This window comes from Temnothorax nylanderi, unplaced genomic scaffold (genome assembly GCF_030848795.1).
Source record: "Temnothorax nylanderi isolate EJ_2023f unplaced genomic scaffold, tnyl_v1.0 TNYL_tig0424_pilon, whole genome shotgun sequence".
Taxonomy (NCBI): Eukaryota; Metazoa; Arthropoda; class Insecta; order Hymenoptera; family Formicidae; genus Temnothorax; species Temnothorax nylanderi.
Genome location: NW_027249486.1, coordinates 111,080 through 129,017, shown reverse-complemented (window position 1 = coordinate 129,017; position 17,938 = coordinate 111,080). Strand labels below are relative to the sequence as shown.

Here is a 17,938-nt window from a genome sequence, read left to right as displayed (position 1 = left end):
ACTCTTAATCGCAGTCCCCGCGCGGAAGTACGAATTCTGTTTGAAACGTAATCCATGCATTCTTTATTCCAGCTAAGTGTAGCATGGCGCAACCCCGTTAAAACTTAAAATTACTCGTCCGCTACATAGTTAGAGCCTTTACAAGATTGTCTGCATAATTCATGAATAATGTTGCCCCGATAAGTCCAGGGAATTACAACTTTCGCTAATTCCAATATTACGCGAGAAACTTCCATCTCTTTGATGGATTCTACATCTTATTTTTCCTTCGTTCCATTCCCTTTAACTACACCGTACAATAATATTCCGATGTCATAATTTATGCATTGATAAGACTGAATTATTTTTTTCCGTGAAGAGAACAATTTTTTTTTACCTGCGACATCCTAAATTCTGCTAATATAGTAGAATCAAGCTACATTGGAAATCGATCAGCGCGACAATATTGGAATTACGACGACATTGATATCGGGCGTTATACATCGCAATGTTTGCACTAATGAAAGCTAATCACGGTCCAATGGTGCGCGGATTGCCATCAAAGACTTGTCGACGTATCTTTGACGCTTTTACAATCGACGGACCGAGGCTCGTGCGTGCGCCGATCGCGCCGCGCTTTATGTCGTCGAAAAGACGAAATCAGCTGCGCCGTATGTTTGAAACAGCCCGTACCAAAGCAAGGTCCATAGAAGTCGACGTGTTAAATGTCTGTCTCTCAAAACGTTCGCCGTGTCGACTTGGACGATTGACGTTTGAAATTCGACGCGCCGCGACGCGCCGCGCCGGTCGTCGTGCATTTCGTCATCCGTTTGCGTAAATCGTCGCGTTTGAATCAATTCGTCGCGCTTGCATATTCTCGGCGATGTCGAAAGATGTACGATGTCAGAGCGCGAAATCTGGTTCATTTAACGCTCACGAATTTCTGAGGTCGTCTTACTCCAAGCACCGCTTATACTATTTAATAACGAAAAACAAGTCATTAGGAGAGATGTGCCCTGTTTCTAATTACTTCTATTTAGGAATTGAAAGAATTATGAATAATTAGTAAACTTTACTCCTTTTTGAAACTTAACTGTCAAATTATGCTTGTTAAAGTAAGAACTTTTGGTACGTATAATTCATGTTTTTAATTTAAGATAATATTTAGTGTCGGTCATTCAGAATTAATTAACCTACATCTTTACGCTGTACAAGACAAGACTTCTCATCAAAATTACAGAATGGAGAAATTATAGAGCGAGTTGAAATATCCTCCACACGACTGTGTGGTTTGGGTTACGAGGTCGATGCCCAACGTTCGCCGAACGTCGATCGCGAAATGACACATCGATTCCGACCGCAAAAAGATTGCCAGCGTGGGCTATCGGTCACTTTTTCTCTCCCCCTCCTGTGTTTCCCTTGCGACCGGACCAGGTGTTTTCCGTCACGTTTGGCGGCGCGCACAATCGCGCGGAATTCGCGAGCACGGGCGGCGGCCGCAACGGCCGACGTTCTCGCTGGCCGACGCGTCGGCCGCGTGACGGATATGATATTGCCGGAAATAGGTACGCGATTTCCCGTGCGATCCATGCGCGCGTAATGCCGAATACAAATGGGATATGGATATACTCGGAGCGCGGCGGCCGGCGGTAAATTATACACAAGCGCGGGATTTGGCTGTGGGAAAGCGCCGAGAACCGGCCGCTGCGATGCCAGTGGCGTAAGCAGATTTTACATCGACTATAGTTATTTATCAGGCATCGGTTATCATTCACGCGATTGCATTTGTCGTGGCTCTATGGATGGTACTGAAAGAATTGACTTGACAGGATGATGGTTTCGCGAAGCCAGACCTTTATGTCAGCATATAAAAAAATTAATATCAATCTGAAGCATCTTCCTAAAGTATCATACGAAACTCTGAAAATATAGATACAATAAGTCACATAATTAATATCAATCTTAACAAACGTTTATTATTAATTTAAATTAATTAAAATTAAAAATAAGAGAGACTTCAATATTATGTCAGTCTGATCAATCGTTGAGTTACGTTACTGGCAGCAATATAGATGTTGCGCGCATAATGAATAATCGGATGTATTTCCGTAAATTGTTGCACTTTCGATCCTGTAAGAAGTTGATTTATATTTTTTGACGTTGTCAATAAAGGACTGAACAGAATCACATGAGAGGATTAAAAAACATTAATCTGCTACGCGATTTAAGTAAAGAATAATTTTTTCTCAATAAACTTATTATAAAAGTGCGCATAATTAATAATAATTGCGTTTTTGCTATGAAAAAGTATACAATCAGCTACATATTTTAAGATACAATATTTAACATAACATTTCAATAAAACATCAGTTACAAACGGTGACATTTAACGCAAATAGTGATAAAAGATTGCATCGATATAAGACATATAAGTTAAATTAATACTTCTGTGTGTGAAGGAAAATTTATCACGATTGTCATCGCAATGGCTTTGTGAAGGATTAAGTAATCAACGCGAGCGAGAGCGAGGGTGACCATCGATTACGCGGCCGATAAAAATTGCTTTCAGTTTATTCGATATGAATGCGCGATTTGTGTATTCGTTGCTGTATCACTGTTGCTCGATTCAGCGTTGAAAAATTTGTCGAACGATATTTCAGAGATATTGCAATGAAACGGAAATTCTCCCCCATGCCATTACATCGTAGATTTATGGTCAAATATTTTTATAATTGACGTCCACCAAGTTATATATATCTATATAGATATATGACAAACAAATTCGATAACGCGTGCAATTTGAATTTCAAATACAAAACCGAATTTGAGGAAGTTGCCGGCAGTGTTTTGCGAAATATATCTCCGTGTGTAAACAAACAAATAGATTACCATTTTACATTCTCTAACTTCCACGTTTATACATTAAATAACCTCCGCATCACGATCTATGCACGAATATGTTGAATACTTTACATATTCTCAGTTACAAACAGAGTCCGTTAAGTTTTATTTGTGGCTTTGGTAGAGAATGTTTCTAACGCAGAGAATAAAATGGACATTTGCCCTCCCTTTTACATAAAAGCTATTTAATTAAAAGTGGAACATCAAGGGGAAAGCGATAGAGGTATATTGCCATTCCGAACGTCGAATGATTGCGCGTCAAATAAGCGACGCTTAACAATTGTGTCTTTCCAAGATTTATTTGTTTTACAAAGCCGCCAGCCAGGTCCATTACCGTTCCGCTGACTGGTGTGCATGCCGGTCATATCCGCGTGTGCACAAAGGGGACATTTTGCTGTAACGGAGAACACGTCAAAGACCCGTCGTGCGCTGTCGCTCCGACTTGTGTGACCGTGTAGATGTCTGACATGACTATATATGTACATACGTATACAACAATTGTTGCATGTCCGCGTTTCCTCTCTCTCCCTCCCCCTCCCTCTCTCTCTCTCTCTCTCTCTCTCTCTCTCTCTCTCTCTGTATCCGCTTGTAGTTTCCGTCATAGGATACACGATTGGTCTACAAAGGCCTTTACAAGAGGAAGGCGAACGGTCCCAAGATTGTCGAAATCGTGCGCAATGTCGTGGCTAATGGCTCTCTGTGGCAATGTCAAATCGCTTGAAGTAAAGGGCGGCCGTAACGCCTATCGCGACAATCGTTCTGTTGATTTAACCGATGCAAAACGTACTGCGCTAATTTCGAACGGCAACAGACAATCAGTAAAATTTACAATTGAAGTTGGTTTATTATCCAAATTCTATATGTATCGGGAAAGAATTAATCATTAACATATTTTTCTTCTGTATTTTCCCTCTGTAAAAATAAAAAAGAGCTTAAAAAACAGATATTAATATTTCGTTTTAACTGAGGAGAGAATGTCAGATAGCACAAGTAATATAACGAATAGGATTCATGACTGCTCAAATTTATCTGAAAACTCGACACAATGAATAATATAATTATGCGCGCCAAAATATCTTATTTTTCAGCATGGATGGCAGTATTACGCGTAACCAATCCTGCAGCTATAAAACTGATTATGTCGAGTTTGTAGTTAAGCGAAAATGTAACAAACTATTTAATGCTTTAATTCCAAGAGCTTCCAACTGTATAGCAATTATTCAAAATCTTTCGATAAGTATATAAATTTATATGACTATATGACGAGACTATCGCAAGTAATGATGAGCAATCTTTGAGAATGGAAGAATCAACCATTATTCTTTCTCTAATAAGTAAGTGTGATTGATGCACGCGTGGGGAGAGCTCTGCGAACTAATAAGATCGTATAATATATAATTGATCGAATTCCCCCATCCGCGAGAGAGAACTTTTATTATCCTCGAACGCGTCGCCGTGACTTCGTCGTCCGTGATTTCGCTCCCACCTCGACTTTCTTGCGAATCTTCATTACGTACGCACTGAACTATGAACAGCTTCTGAAAGTTAAAGCCACTTATCGACGACGGCGGCGGCATATCTCCGGCGGGTTTAATCTACCCTGGAATCTGAGTTCGCCGGGAAAACCGTTCGCAGAACAGAAAGAGAGAGAGAGAGAGAGAGGGACCCGGCTACTGCTGGCGGCCGATTACCATCCGGGAATGTTTATTAAATCCTACGATTCTTTCCGTCAGTTCTTTTCATTTATCCGGTTAAAAGTTCGACTCGGTTGTCGATCGGAGAGATTGCGCTCTTTCCGCTTCTCCATTGACTCCGTACATATATATCATCGATCTCTTTCATTAACTTCTGCAATTCGCACGACATCCTCGCGAGCAAACTCGAGTTATCAGAGTTACATCTCGGTGGGAAATTCCGTGGAATCTACATTATTCTGTACTAGCACTCTTCAGAAATATATCCTTTGGAAATCTTCTTATGTAATCATTCGTATTTAGTCGTTATTTCTTTACTGATTATTTCCTTTTTCATCGACAATTTTCAGATCTTATAAAAATGTGAGAGGAAAGGGAATCACTTTGTAAATAATCAGTTACTAATAAAATTTAATTTGATTTTATAAAATACATACAGAATATAGAAAATATATTTTCTACATTTTGCTACAGGGTTAGGAGAAAATAATTAAATTCCTGTTATTAATTTCTGCTTTTTCGCGCGCGCACGTGCCGTTCTCGAGGCAGTTTTGCCGTTTATTCCGATAGTTCCGGCGCGACCATTCATTGACGCCTGCGCTCATGCCAAACCGGCAGTCGCTTCGGCCGACTGCACAATCTATGAAAGCGACCGGCGGAATTTCATTAGCATTGAACGCCACCGGTCGAACTGTCCAAGTCGGCTGCTTGTCCAAGTCTCCGTCTTTCTCCCTCGTGTTCCTTCCTTGCGGTACATCCGGCTATATTCGTTTGGAAACGTCTCGCTTGCAAGCTACTACGGGGCGGATGTAAAAGTTTAGATATTAATTATTTACGCGTGAATTTTTTTTTACTCAGCACTATGAAAAATATTAAGATTTTGAGCGATATTACTGAATCAACTTTCTTAATTAAAATAATTTTTGTATTTTTTGGTCACACTCGTAACATGTTTTGCCGGTTTTGCTAATATACATATAAAATACCTTAGGATACAGGCCATCTGTTACCTGTCTGTAGCAATCCAACCACGAGGGACGCGCAGGTGGAATGGTAGTAATGCGACATCGAATTATTCGCGGGATATCGCCCTCCCTCTCTATGCATCCTGCATGTAATCCCTTGTAATCGTGCATATAGTTAATGGGACATTAGAGATATAGGCAGCGCTCTATCGAAATCTAGTATTCCATCAAATCATTCTTGGACACTTCAATCAGGATTCGTAATTCACGCGGTAATTCAATTTTCATGAATTCCCGCATGTGACAGAGATTTCAGATTAAATTTTACAATCTTAGAAAAGTTCACATTTACAATGTCCAAATAATAAGAAATAATTAAAATTGCTTTAAAATAGCTTAAGATTTCACGAGAATTTATTTTATTCATTGATTTTGTTAACAAATGATTGACATTTTGGCGAGAATAAGATTATCACAGTTTAATTAATAAATGTCTTCAAACTTGATTGTTTTAATTATTTTATATATATATAGTAATCGCGCGCGCGATAATATAATGAATTATTTATTCAAACTGTTTATTCAAATGGTGTCATCATAAAAACTTAAAATTTACTTATTTATTCATTTATTTTTCGTAAGATGTAATATTTGCATAATGTCCTTTAAAAATGACAATGAAATAATATCTAATTAATATTATACATTAATAAACAATTCTACATAGTAAATAATCGATCAATAATTTAAAAAATGAGCGAGAAGAGATTGATTGAATGACTCGATTAGCTTAGTGGGTAAACAAGAGGGAGGGGTTAACCGCCCGTGCTATATCCACGATAATGCACCGTATTCACTGCCAATAAGCATAGCACAAATGATTCGTCAATCGTTCGTGGAATATGATTAAATTCTATATATATCGTATTATTCAGTTTACTCTATTAATAGTAGTCCTCAATATTGAAAGTTTATATAAAAAATTTAATAAAGATTAATTCAAACTTAAATATTTATAAATAAGCTCTTTTGCTAAATATAGTTTTGAGTAAGAAATATTGATATTACAAAGAGCTAAATGGTTATTAGGTATTGATTTTTCAAAAAAGGATATATTATTTTTCGTATAGCTAAATTTTTATCTTTTATTATTTATTATCTCTCTAATTATGGATTAATTATTCTTATCAATTACAATGTAAAGCGATCGATTTTGTCGAAAAGATTTGGCTCAATTAATTTTCTCAGATTTTTTCCCGCACTTTCATATCGCAAATAAACCATCCTGAGCGCGTAGATATTCGATAGGCTTTGCCAATATACGCCAAGGGGTTTACGAAGGAGCTCGCATCCGCGGCGAGATATAATGGCCGAAATTCGATCGCGCTTGGTCAGATTTTCTGGACAGTCGGCGAATCTATTGCATTAAGCTCTTTACAGTTGGTCAGCGGATAGCGGGAAGATCTAATTTGCCATGTGGAACGTATAGAGAGAGGAAGGTGGTGTACGCGCACGCCCTTGCGCACGCCACATATACATGCACATAGGATATCGAAAGGGTAAGCAAAGGGACAAATTGCGAGATCAAACAAGAGATGCCAAGGGAAGATAAGGAATTAGGGCTCTTATATATTTAAAATAATTTTTATTAGAATTTTGTATATTTTTAATTAAAATTTATTTAACACGTTAAAAATATATTAAAAATTAACTTTTTAAAGCAGTTAAAATTTCTAATGTTGTTAAAATAAATTATTTATTGTATAATAAAACAAAACAATAAAATAAGATTTCTATCGAATTGAGAATAGCTAATGAATCTAATATATTTGACGTCAACTCTTGCGTTTTCTTCGTATTTTGAGGCGACTTTTCTCCGTATTTTGAGGCAGCGCTTTCTGTGAATATAAAACTTTTGACAAACCTATGCAAAGCTTACACCGCGGTACATAAATACCATGCGCACAGATACTCGATGGACAAAACGACTCTGTCGAGAGGGAGGATTGGTTGTGGTGGTAGGGCGGACGTTGCCGGTCCTGTGTCCTACCCAGAGCGCCCATTCCCAAAGTCCATTACGGATTCCGTGGAATTATGCCGATTAGCCCGGGATCCCGGAATTTACACCGGACTAACGCTCAATACTAGTTGCCGTAGCGAAATCTCATCTCGTGGAAATAATTAAAACCCGCACACCACCCATTCGCCGCGCGGGTCTGTCTCTATCGCTCCCCCCCGCTAACTCGTTCTCTTCTCGGCTACTCGTCACACTCCGTTCTCGACGGCGACGTCGCAGTCGTCAGCGTCGGCGTTGTCCTCGGTGGGCATCGTTTGCCATGAATGAGGAAGAGGAAGATTATAAACGACGAGAGGCGAAAGCGCGCCGCGATGAACACTGCGAATGTAATCGTGAGTCGCGCGGCGAGTCAGAATCGAGGAAGAAAAAACGAGTACGTGGCGAAAAAAGGGATTCCCGACGAAATGCCATAACGCCGTTTTGCAATTATCCCTCTGAATGCATGCGATTTTAAGATCATTAAGGAACGCGAGCTTGTTAAAAACTTACCTCGGGACTCCTCCGCACTTTTAGTGGATGCGTTTGAATTATGATTGTTAGTGGCGACTATCGGATTTGAGATTCGAAAATTGTGCAAGTACGACTTAAATTTTTTTAAATCAATAATAAGAGATTATTGGGTATTTAAAATTTATTAGCTACTTTTTCTAGTTGCACATTTTTCTATTTATACAAGATGTTAGTGAATAGCCTCAAGCCATGTTTAATTGGAAATCTTATCTACTCGAGAAGACTTAATTTAATTACGAAGAGTGATTTCAACTAACTGTCAAATATAAGAAAGCAAGGAATGGATCAAGAAAGAAGGATATAAGATCGTGTCAAATTAAAATAGCAAATTCATAAAACAATTAAAACACATAATAAAACAAAACATTATGCCAGCAAAAAGCGCACTCGCGGCTAGCGTTTTTTAACGAATGGAACACCGACTTGTTAATTAAAAGACAACCGGCGGAGCGCGAGGCTCGCTTATCGGTTTGCGAGCTTTAATACGTTCGCACGCACAAGCGAACGAGCTTTTAATCGCCGACTTGCTGCGGCGATCTTCGATTCCATTTGCGGATAAAACCGATTGCAAAGTAATCGGATAACCGATCGCAGGCGAGCGACGGCGCGACACGGCCAATGCGCCGCGCGATCAGGGGATATTGATCAAATATTTAATATCGCCCAGGGATCTGCGCGCGCGGGTAACGCATTCCGGGCACAATGAACGGCGCTCATTAGCAGCCGGTTCGTTATTCAAAGTTTGACGTGTTCGATCTCTGAAGTTCGCGCCCCGACGAGGGAGGTCCGTAGACGCGGGAGAATATTTCCCCGCTTCACTTCGGAAACAAACGAACTTCCGGCGCGGATTTTTACGTCCTTTTAGAAGGTCCCACTTATAGAAGCATTTCTTAGGTATATTAAGCTACCTAAGCCAAATTATCAGAACACAAAAAATTTTATATGGAATTAATTTGCTAATTATTTGCTATTTTTTGCTTTTAAAAGTAATTTTTTTGATCCAGCTATTAAAAAGTTACAAAGGGCTGAATAGCTTAAGATTAAGCTGCCACGCTATTGTAAAAAACAGCATATAGGTACATAAGTCAAAACAATAAATTAATAATACCAAAATTATTTGCTACTTTTTTGCTATTTTTTGCAAATAATTTTGGTATTATTAATTTTTTGCTTTGACTTATGTATATGCTGTTTTTTATAATGGCGTGGCAGCTTAATCTTAAGCTATCCAGCCTTTTGTAACTTTTTAATAGTGTGATGCAACATTCATATATATATTATAATTTCGCTGGATGGAGAAATTAAAAACTGAAACGTAAGCGTAATAATGACAATATTGAGCTTTACGCGTACATCTGCAAGATGCGCTGTGAGACGCTTCACCATACATCGCTTTTCCGTTATAGTACTGCATATCCCTTGCGGTATCTGTTTACGAGACCCGATCGAGTCACTTGGTCGCCGGGACAGGACAGCGACATTAATCAATTTTATCATCGAGCGGTCGATTTCAGGCTGGATGCCGCATCAAAGGCCCGCGCAAATTCTATCAAACGGCGGTCCGCCCGTCCGCATTATATTAATTGGGCTCCGCACATAACACACAGCAATAATATTAGCGAAATAATATAATAACGCTATCGGCACTCGGCCACTAGGCTGACCGCCGTCCAGCGGCCGTCGACATTATTTCGCAACGTGAGGCAGCGCAAACATATTTGCATAATATGTATCCCACTATCGCACCTCCTCCTCCTCCTCCTCCTCTCCTCCGCCCAAACCAGAAATTCGAAATGCGGCTGTAATCAGCGAACGCCGCCTTTCGTATCGATGATGCATCACAACGCACGAGATGCGTTTAGCATGACGAACCGGCTGATTGAAAGCTATTTCAATGTATGGGACGTGTATCAGATTGTGGCTACACGAGGTTATCTCGAGTGCCCGTTATTCTCAGCGACGCGACGCCAAGATATAGTTTATAAATATGCTTGATTAACCGACGTTAATCATAATTTTTTTTTTCAAATTAAGAAATTCAAATAGGTTTAGTTCAAAAGGTTGGCAATTCAAAGCGCAGTTGAGGTATAAAAACGGAACCGCACGAGACATTATTACCCTTTACTCTGCGAGGTCTTAAGGTACGTCGCGACGCCGCGCCGGTCTGGTTACTGTGCTTCACGCTTTATGAGTTTACACGCGCGGTAAGATTCGCGATAGAGCGCGGAGCTCGCTTCGCTCCTCTTTACCTTACTTCAGGTAGTACGTGCACCGTGCCCGTAATACCCGCAACAATCTTGCGCCGTGCCGATAAATACCAAATTCCACGCTTAGCAAACGGAACAGATCACGGATCACGAGTACGGAATAAATATTAAAAATGAATTATACAATGACTGTATATAATCTTATAGTCGCATAATCTTAGATTCATAGAATTAGTCTCGATGCGACGTAGAATCTTTTATATCTCTTGCTTCGATATCATAGCAAAAGATCTTTTGAAGTCGCTTTTCATTCCAATCATATGAATGGATGTTTGTTGCTTTCCACTGGGATTACACAAAGCTTCCTCTGTTATCCTGTATCCTAATTTATATGCTAAATTATTCTACTTCTTTCTATTCCGCAATATTTTGCGCCACGCACGCAACATATATTTTTTATTATTTTTTACTAAAAACTAATACTGATATTATTTTGTCAACTGTACACATATTAATAAATAACAATAATAAAATATTATAGCAAAGTATTCTATAATTATATATTTCCCCGATTGCGCGCGATGATTGTAATCTGACACTTATATCTCTATTTCTACTTATTTTCTCTTTATCTCTATTTTATTTCAATCATATAATTATTTTGCCATTTGTTATTACTTAAATGGTCAGATATTACCGACTATACGTAAATAGTTCTGCTTAGTATTATTGAGCGTGTGCAACGCCATAGAAACTCGTATACGTAGATACGATTGGATACGCCACCGTAAACTACACGGTCCCTTATTGCAGAGACCGTTAGATGAAATATAAAAAGTTTCATCAACGTTACCGTTGGGCGCAAGAGAAAGCGGAAACACGAAATATGAAGCCGGAATTATTCCGGATCTACGTCGCGTGCAATTATACACGCGCAACAGTTACGTCGCCGTGGCTCGTACAATATCCGATGCTTGAGTTTATAACGATGAGTGATGTGGGCCCGTTTTATGAACGGAAACAAGCGAGATCACAAATATCGTAGTAATGGAAAAAATTTTCAGTTTTAACCTCTTGGTAGGAAAAAAATCTAATTTTAGTTTATCAGAAATTGCAACACTCGAGAACAATGCGAACAAATGTCACCTGCTGTCCTTTTTTTTTTAATTACCTCATCACAAGTATTTCTGGTATTGCAGGTTATAAAAGAGACGATAAGGTAATTATTCTAGCTCTATTTCTAAGGTATGGTATTTGCTTGTTATGCATACAGACATGATTTAAAGGGATATAGAAGACATGTTTATAGGATTCGGAAAAGTTCTATAAATAGTTGATAGGCGACATGTCTATAGAAGTTCTGCTTTTCTGCTGACACTCATTGTCAGATCTATATTGACAAGAAATACGAGAAAGTTATTTTTATCATTTATGCAGAAAAATTATAATTGTCAATATGCACAAAATAACTTTATATTTAACGTTTCGCATCGATTTCAACATTAATTAACCGCGTGCAAATAAGCTCCAAAAATATCGTTTTACCGAAGCGGTCGTGTACCTTTAAAGGAATCTTGGCTCTCTGAGCCTGTACGTCAGCTTGAATTCCGGAAAATTACTTCGTGTCCGGGTCATCTTTGATGCGATCGTCTCTATGGATATCCATTTACAATGATATCGATAGACACGGCCTCTTGCTCAGCTCGGAACATATAGGTCGTTGAACTATATCTGCGATATTGGTGACCCTCTTTACACAACAAATTTATTCACAACGAGGAATTTATTAATTCGGAAACGCATGTCTTTACTTTGTTTGTACAACATATAAATATTAGCAAACATCTTAACGTTTATTAAAAAGAGAGAGCATTATACTTTTTTTATCTCTTACTTTATCAATAATATCCCAAAGAACATTGTGACGTCTTACATTTTTATAAGACATCTTACAAAACTATCAGAAAAACACTATTATGACCCGATTTATTTACATGTTGTCTAAGATTGTTCCGGTCTTGAGTTACCAGAATTTCTATTGGAAATTGTATCATTGGTTTTGCAGAAGAGTAGAAATTAGGAATTAAATATTCGATTATTTTCTAACTTCTTGTAATTTTGTTATTGGTTATTAGCGTCAAGTTTGAGCATGTTTGGCAAGAGTTTTGCTTGCAGGAATATGCTTAAAACAATACCGGTTTACACGCATAATTGACGGCGTCAAAGTTTTCCTTTATTCCATCGATGCGCACACGAATACAATCGATAAGAGTTGATTACATCCTTAGGGGAAACTTCCTCAATATACTGATAAAGTATTTGAGAAGAGCTAGTATATCCGCGATAACGATAATATATCTTGCGCGGAATCATTTGCAAAATAATAATTAAATATTTTTGATAGAAAGATTATCGAATTGCAAAAGTTTAATAAAAACATAGTTTGGATGCCAAAATCGGAAACGATATAAATGTTTACACAAAATGATCTTCTCTCGAAAAGCATTAAAGTTAATAATAATGGTTAATGATAATGCTATTTAAATTACGACGTGCTTTCATACAGGTCATACGAATTCTATTAATTATAAATTTGAGGAAGAGATCTAACATACATATTAATTAATGTAAAATTAATTTAGCTATTAACATACCAACATTTGTTCATGATTTAGTGATTTAAAAACGATACATTTATTCATACACGAATAAATATCTAAATTTAGAAAAGTTGCTTATTTAAAAAATAAGAAAAGTATGCAATTAATTTTTCTGATTCTATATAAACATGCGTTTACATTTAATGGCAATTTTTAAATCCAAACTATGTAGTAAGTTAAATTGTTAAAAAATCTAACTGTTTAGGTTTAAAAATCTTTAGATTGTTGATAACATGTAATATAGTTATGCTTGTTACATTTATTACATTTAATAGTTATGCTGATTGTTTGTGTAAAGATGCTCGCGCAAAATTTAACTGCAGTAATCGTAGAACTTCATCTCGGTGATCTGAAACGATGCACGCGTGGCAACGCTTTGATATCGGAATCCGTGTATCCGTTCAAATCGTTGTTTGTCCGCTCCGAAGTTTATCGGTTTCTCAGCAATTTCTCAAAGTTGCCGCTGTGTTCCAGGCGCAGCAGCGTGTGCAGGCATCATCTCTGCTCGCCGCCGGTTTCCTCCGCCCCCCCTCGCCTTCTCTCGATCCCGTCGCAACCCTCGTTCGCTACGCGACCCTGCGGAATTCCTTTGGAAACTTTCCGATATTCATATCTGCTCGCTACTACATCAAAAATTCCAAGCTCGCCCCGCTCAGCCCGCGAGAGTTCTCTCTCAGTTATAAAGGATTCGCAGCCACTTACAATATCAGCCCGCCCTTTCCCTGCCATCTCATCCTCTCTCGGTATCCACCCTCTCCAATTTGCCCCCCCCCCCCTCGTCTCTTCTCACCATTTCTCTCTCTTTCTCTCTCTCTTTCATGTCTCCAGCCCGTTCGCCATCATCGACATTCGAAAGACCCTGCCTTCTTCGTCCTTTCTTCGGCATTTGCCTTACTATCAGCACTTGCCTTACTATCAGCACTCGGCCTTCACGGCTACGGTCACCCTTTCCGGCGTTTTCTCGCTGATCTGGATTAACGAGGCAACCCTTTTTCTGCCGACTTTTCGGAGGAGTCCGAACTACGGTCCATTCGGCTCGTTCGTGACTCGACTCGGAACGAGGCCGGTATGTACGTATCCAGAGAGAGAGAGGCAGATTCTGCGGCTCACCCTCGTCGGCTGTCTGAGTACTTTCGATTCCTTGGCGGGATCCAATCGGGATCTTGGAAAACAGCTTGGGTTATCACGTCGGATTCATGTCTGATTATGTACATGAACTAATAGATCACGTAGATCGTACACACTCGTATTAAGTTAGCTTTGAATTAAATGCCACTCTTTCTTTTTTAGCTACGTACGTTTCGATAAATCAGAATGCGCGCCATTTCTGGGATATTTTGAAAATACTCGGAAAATACTTGCTTACAATTAGTGAGAAGATATTTTCTCACTAACAGTAAGAGCAAAACAGAGAGGAAGAGAGAGAAAGAAAGAGAAAAAGAGTGATCGGACGTTGTCTTGGCAAGAATTTACAGGATGGTTTAATTGGCGAGGTATTTAATATCGAAGCTTAAGAGATTTTATAAACTTAAGCGTCAAAAGCGTAGATTGGTAACAAAAGTTTGTTGTTCAATTAATTTGCAGTGGACCTCGCTTAAACAGTAACTTAGCTAGAGACTTGATTATCAAGATATTTAAAGTTGCAAACTAAAAAGCTCCTACAAATTGGACAGTTCTGCGCGAATTTTTGCCGAGAGACGTAAGCTCTTGTATCTCGCACACGCGCACGTATCCCGCTGTAATGAATGCCGAGTAGATTTATCGTTCCCGCGGAGCTCGTCGTCCTTAATTAATGACCGGCCGCGCGGAGCTCGTCGTTTCGTCGTGGATTAATTCGCCTCGAAGTGTCTACTAATTATCAATGGGTTCGCGTTGCGCGCTCGTCACGGCATCGAAATTCCGGCTAGAGGTGCCGCGCCGCAAATCCGCGAGTGCACGCAAGCGCTAAGCGCGCGTATGCACGCGGATTTCTCGGTTCTGCGTATCCTGCGTGTTCGCAGAAGCGAGAAACAGGATTGACAGGAAGGAGGAGAGAGCGATCCGCGAACTCGTTGAGCATGAACGGCCAATCGTTCGCGGCACGGAAACCGGTTGCGGTGTAAACGTCACGTTCCAGAGGGCGTCTACAATAGCTCATTAAATTGAATAATCATCGAGGGCCCGCAGGTACGCTGTACCTGCAATTTACTTGGTCATTGCGCGCTAAGCTCGAAAGCTCGCTCGAAAGCTCGCTCGGATGTAACGAGCGAACGATCTGTTGCCCGCCTCGCATTACACTCGTGCTCTTCATTTTGAACTACATTAACCCGTAGTCCAGAATCGAGACTGATGAGAATATTCGAATTTACTTATTTTTTTCCATCAGCTACTTACTTCCGATTTCTTGTCAACAGTGTTAGAAATTGATTCGTAGTTCTTTTTATAATTATTTTATTATAGTTGATGTAAATTTTTAATATAACGTTTGAACAATGATGCTTTATCTTCAGTAGAGAGAGAAAAAGAGTGATTAGATATTGTCTTAGCAGGGGGGAATTTACAGAAATTTTAATAAATTAAAAATATTTCGTATTTTATTGCAATTTAGGATAAAAAGATAAATATAATTATGAGATGTAGGATTAAGTGAATTACAATAAATTAAGAAAATTTATGAGGATAAAATATTGCTTGTGCATATTCTGATTTATATTTAAATATAGAAGAAGATATTATAAGTGCCAATGAATTAGCACACACACATCTCAACTGTATATAAATTTATATAGAAATGCTACAAATATATGTGATATAATTTTATGTTAATTAGTTAAAAATTAATTAAGTGAAGCAAAACATACAATTAACAAACGTGATGAGCATTATTATTTAATGTTACAAATATTGTCATTTTTGTCTCTTATATAAGTATCTTACCATTTATGCGATGAATTTTTAGCGATTCGCTAACGCGTAATCGTCTGCATTAAAATATGCAACACGGAGTCACGTTCCAATTAATTCTCATAATAGTCATTAATTAGTTCCCGCAATTACGAGAGTCATATTCGAAACTGTAATCCCGATCGAAATTGAATACGCCGGACGTGCGCGAGTATGCGTGCGCGAGTTGATATTAGCATCTCTGTGATATAAATTGTTTGTACAATTAAAAGTGCCGCTACACCGATGCGTATTATAATCAAAAAGTAGTCATCTCTCCTCGTAATCAATAACGTCGTATGTAACATCATAATTTAATTACCACATCATGAGCAAAATGACATCTTTGAATGTCATATTTCACTTTTAATCTTTAATAAGACATCTATCTAGAGCAATTTGACATTTGTAATCTTTAGATTCATTATTTCTACAATGATAGCAGTCTTATTTAATGTTAAACTATTACTTATTTAAATGACGGGTTTATATCTCAAGCGAGAGAGACAACTGCCAGTTGTATACTTACCTCATTTTGGATATTAAGAATTCAATCTATAATACATGCAATTGATGAAGATAATCGTATTAATTATGTATTAATCCCGAAAACTTATATTATAATTCAGTTACGTTATTAGTCTTTGTTAAAATTGTCAAAATCATCTTTCGCTTGGAAAATAAATTTATATTTCAAAATAATCCATCTTTCTCCCGACACTATCGAACGTACCGGCAGAATCGAGAATACACCGCAATGCTATTTTGGCATCTCTAGCAGCTCATTAAATCGAATAATTATCAGCTATAATCGTATTGTACGGCATATACACTTTATATGGCTACCACATCGGCGCTGTGTCCGTACGCGTCCACGTGCTGCGGAATTTTGATCGACTGGTAAATGGTTCCCTTGACGACTACGGATTATTTATTCCCTACACGATTAACGTCATGTAATCAACGATAACGTAATGAACATATTGCCTAGTGCTTGTAATGACATAGTAATGCCGTTGCTTCTCTACCCGCACAGGATATCGATTACTTCTATCAATCTTCCGAACAACAGTCTCGCGCGCGAGACTCCAATATTAATTTCTTTTGTGGTATCGATTATCGATCCATCGTGAATATCATAAAATCAATAAAGTATAATTAAACAGAATTAAGTTCGTTACCGTATAATCAGCTAACTTATAAGATGTACGCGTGAAAGATGATCAAGTTATTATCAGGAATTTATATCCTTAATTTCTTTCCAGCAAATTTCAGACAACCTACTTGGCGATTAAGAGAGGTAAGACATCAAATGATAATAACTACGATGTACATTAATCGTCTCTTTATTCGTCTATATATATATAATATGTATATACCTCTGTTGGCGACAATATTTCGATAAGTCGTGGCTTGGCTTGGTACAAGTTGCGTTTTATACTTGGGGTATTACCGGGGAGGGGGGGACAGTAATTAATTACATCGACGCACAGGAATGCATATCATTAATCGTACGTATATCGTGTATTTATATAACATATGCACGCGCGTGAGATTATTGTACAGTGTGCGATGCGCCGCCGTTGACTAAACATTTTTCATTTCGAGGAGGACGGTGGGGATTGGGGAAGGGCGGTGGGGAAGGGCGGAGGATGGGTCGAAGACGGTAGTATTCACAATAGGGGTGTATTCGTGGAAAGGATAGGTCGCCATTCTGTATATCTATGTATACATAGTGCAAAATATATTAAGGTCAGGCCACTCGTACGAGGACAGCGTTGAAACGTCCCTCTTAAAGGCTAGCCGTCCTTTCCGTATCGCCGATTAATTCTCTCTTTCTCAAAAGAGTCAGCACGATCGAGCTCCAAAGAAAATCGGTAACGCACGAGCTCTCTCTACGCCTCGACTCTAATCGTACTAAAAGCACTTTTTACATTGTTTCAGATACGACAAAGTGGACCGTCTTGGAGCGATATGATGCGTAGGGACGCTTAAAAGTATCGATAAGTTCGACACATGCAAG

General features: G+C 38.6%; 1 protein-coding gene across 2 annotated transcripts in view; it reads right to left on the bottom strand.

Moving 5' to 3' along the window:
* The window catches only part of LOC139782555 (lachesin), an 86,457-nt gene that overhangs the window by 1,278 nt on the left and 67,241 nt on the right, over positions 1–17,938 (bottom strand). The window lies entirely within an intron of this gene.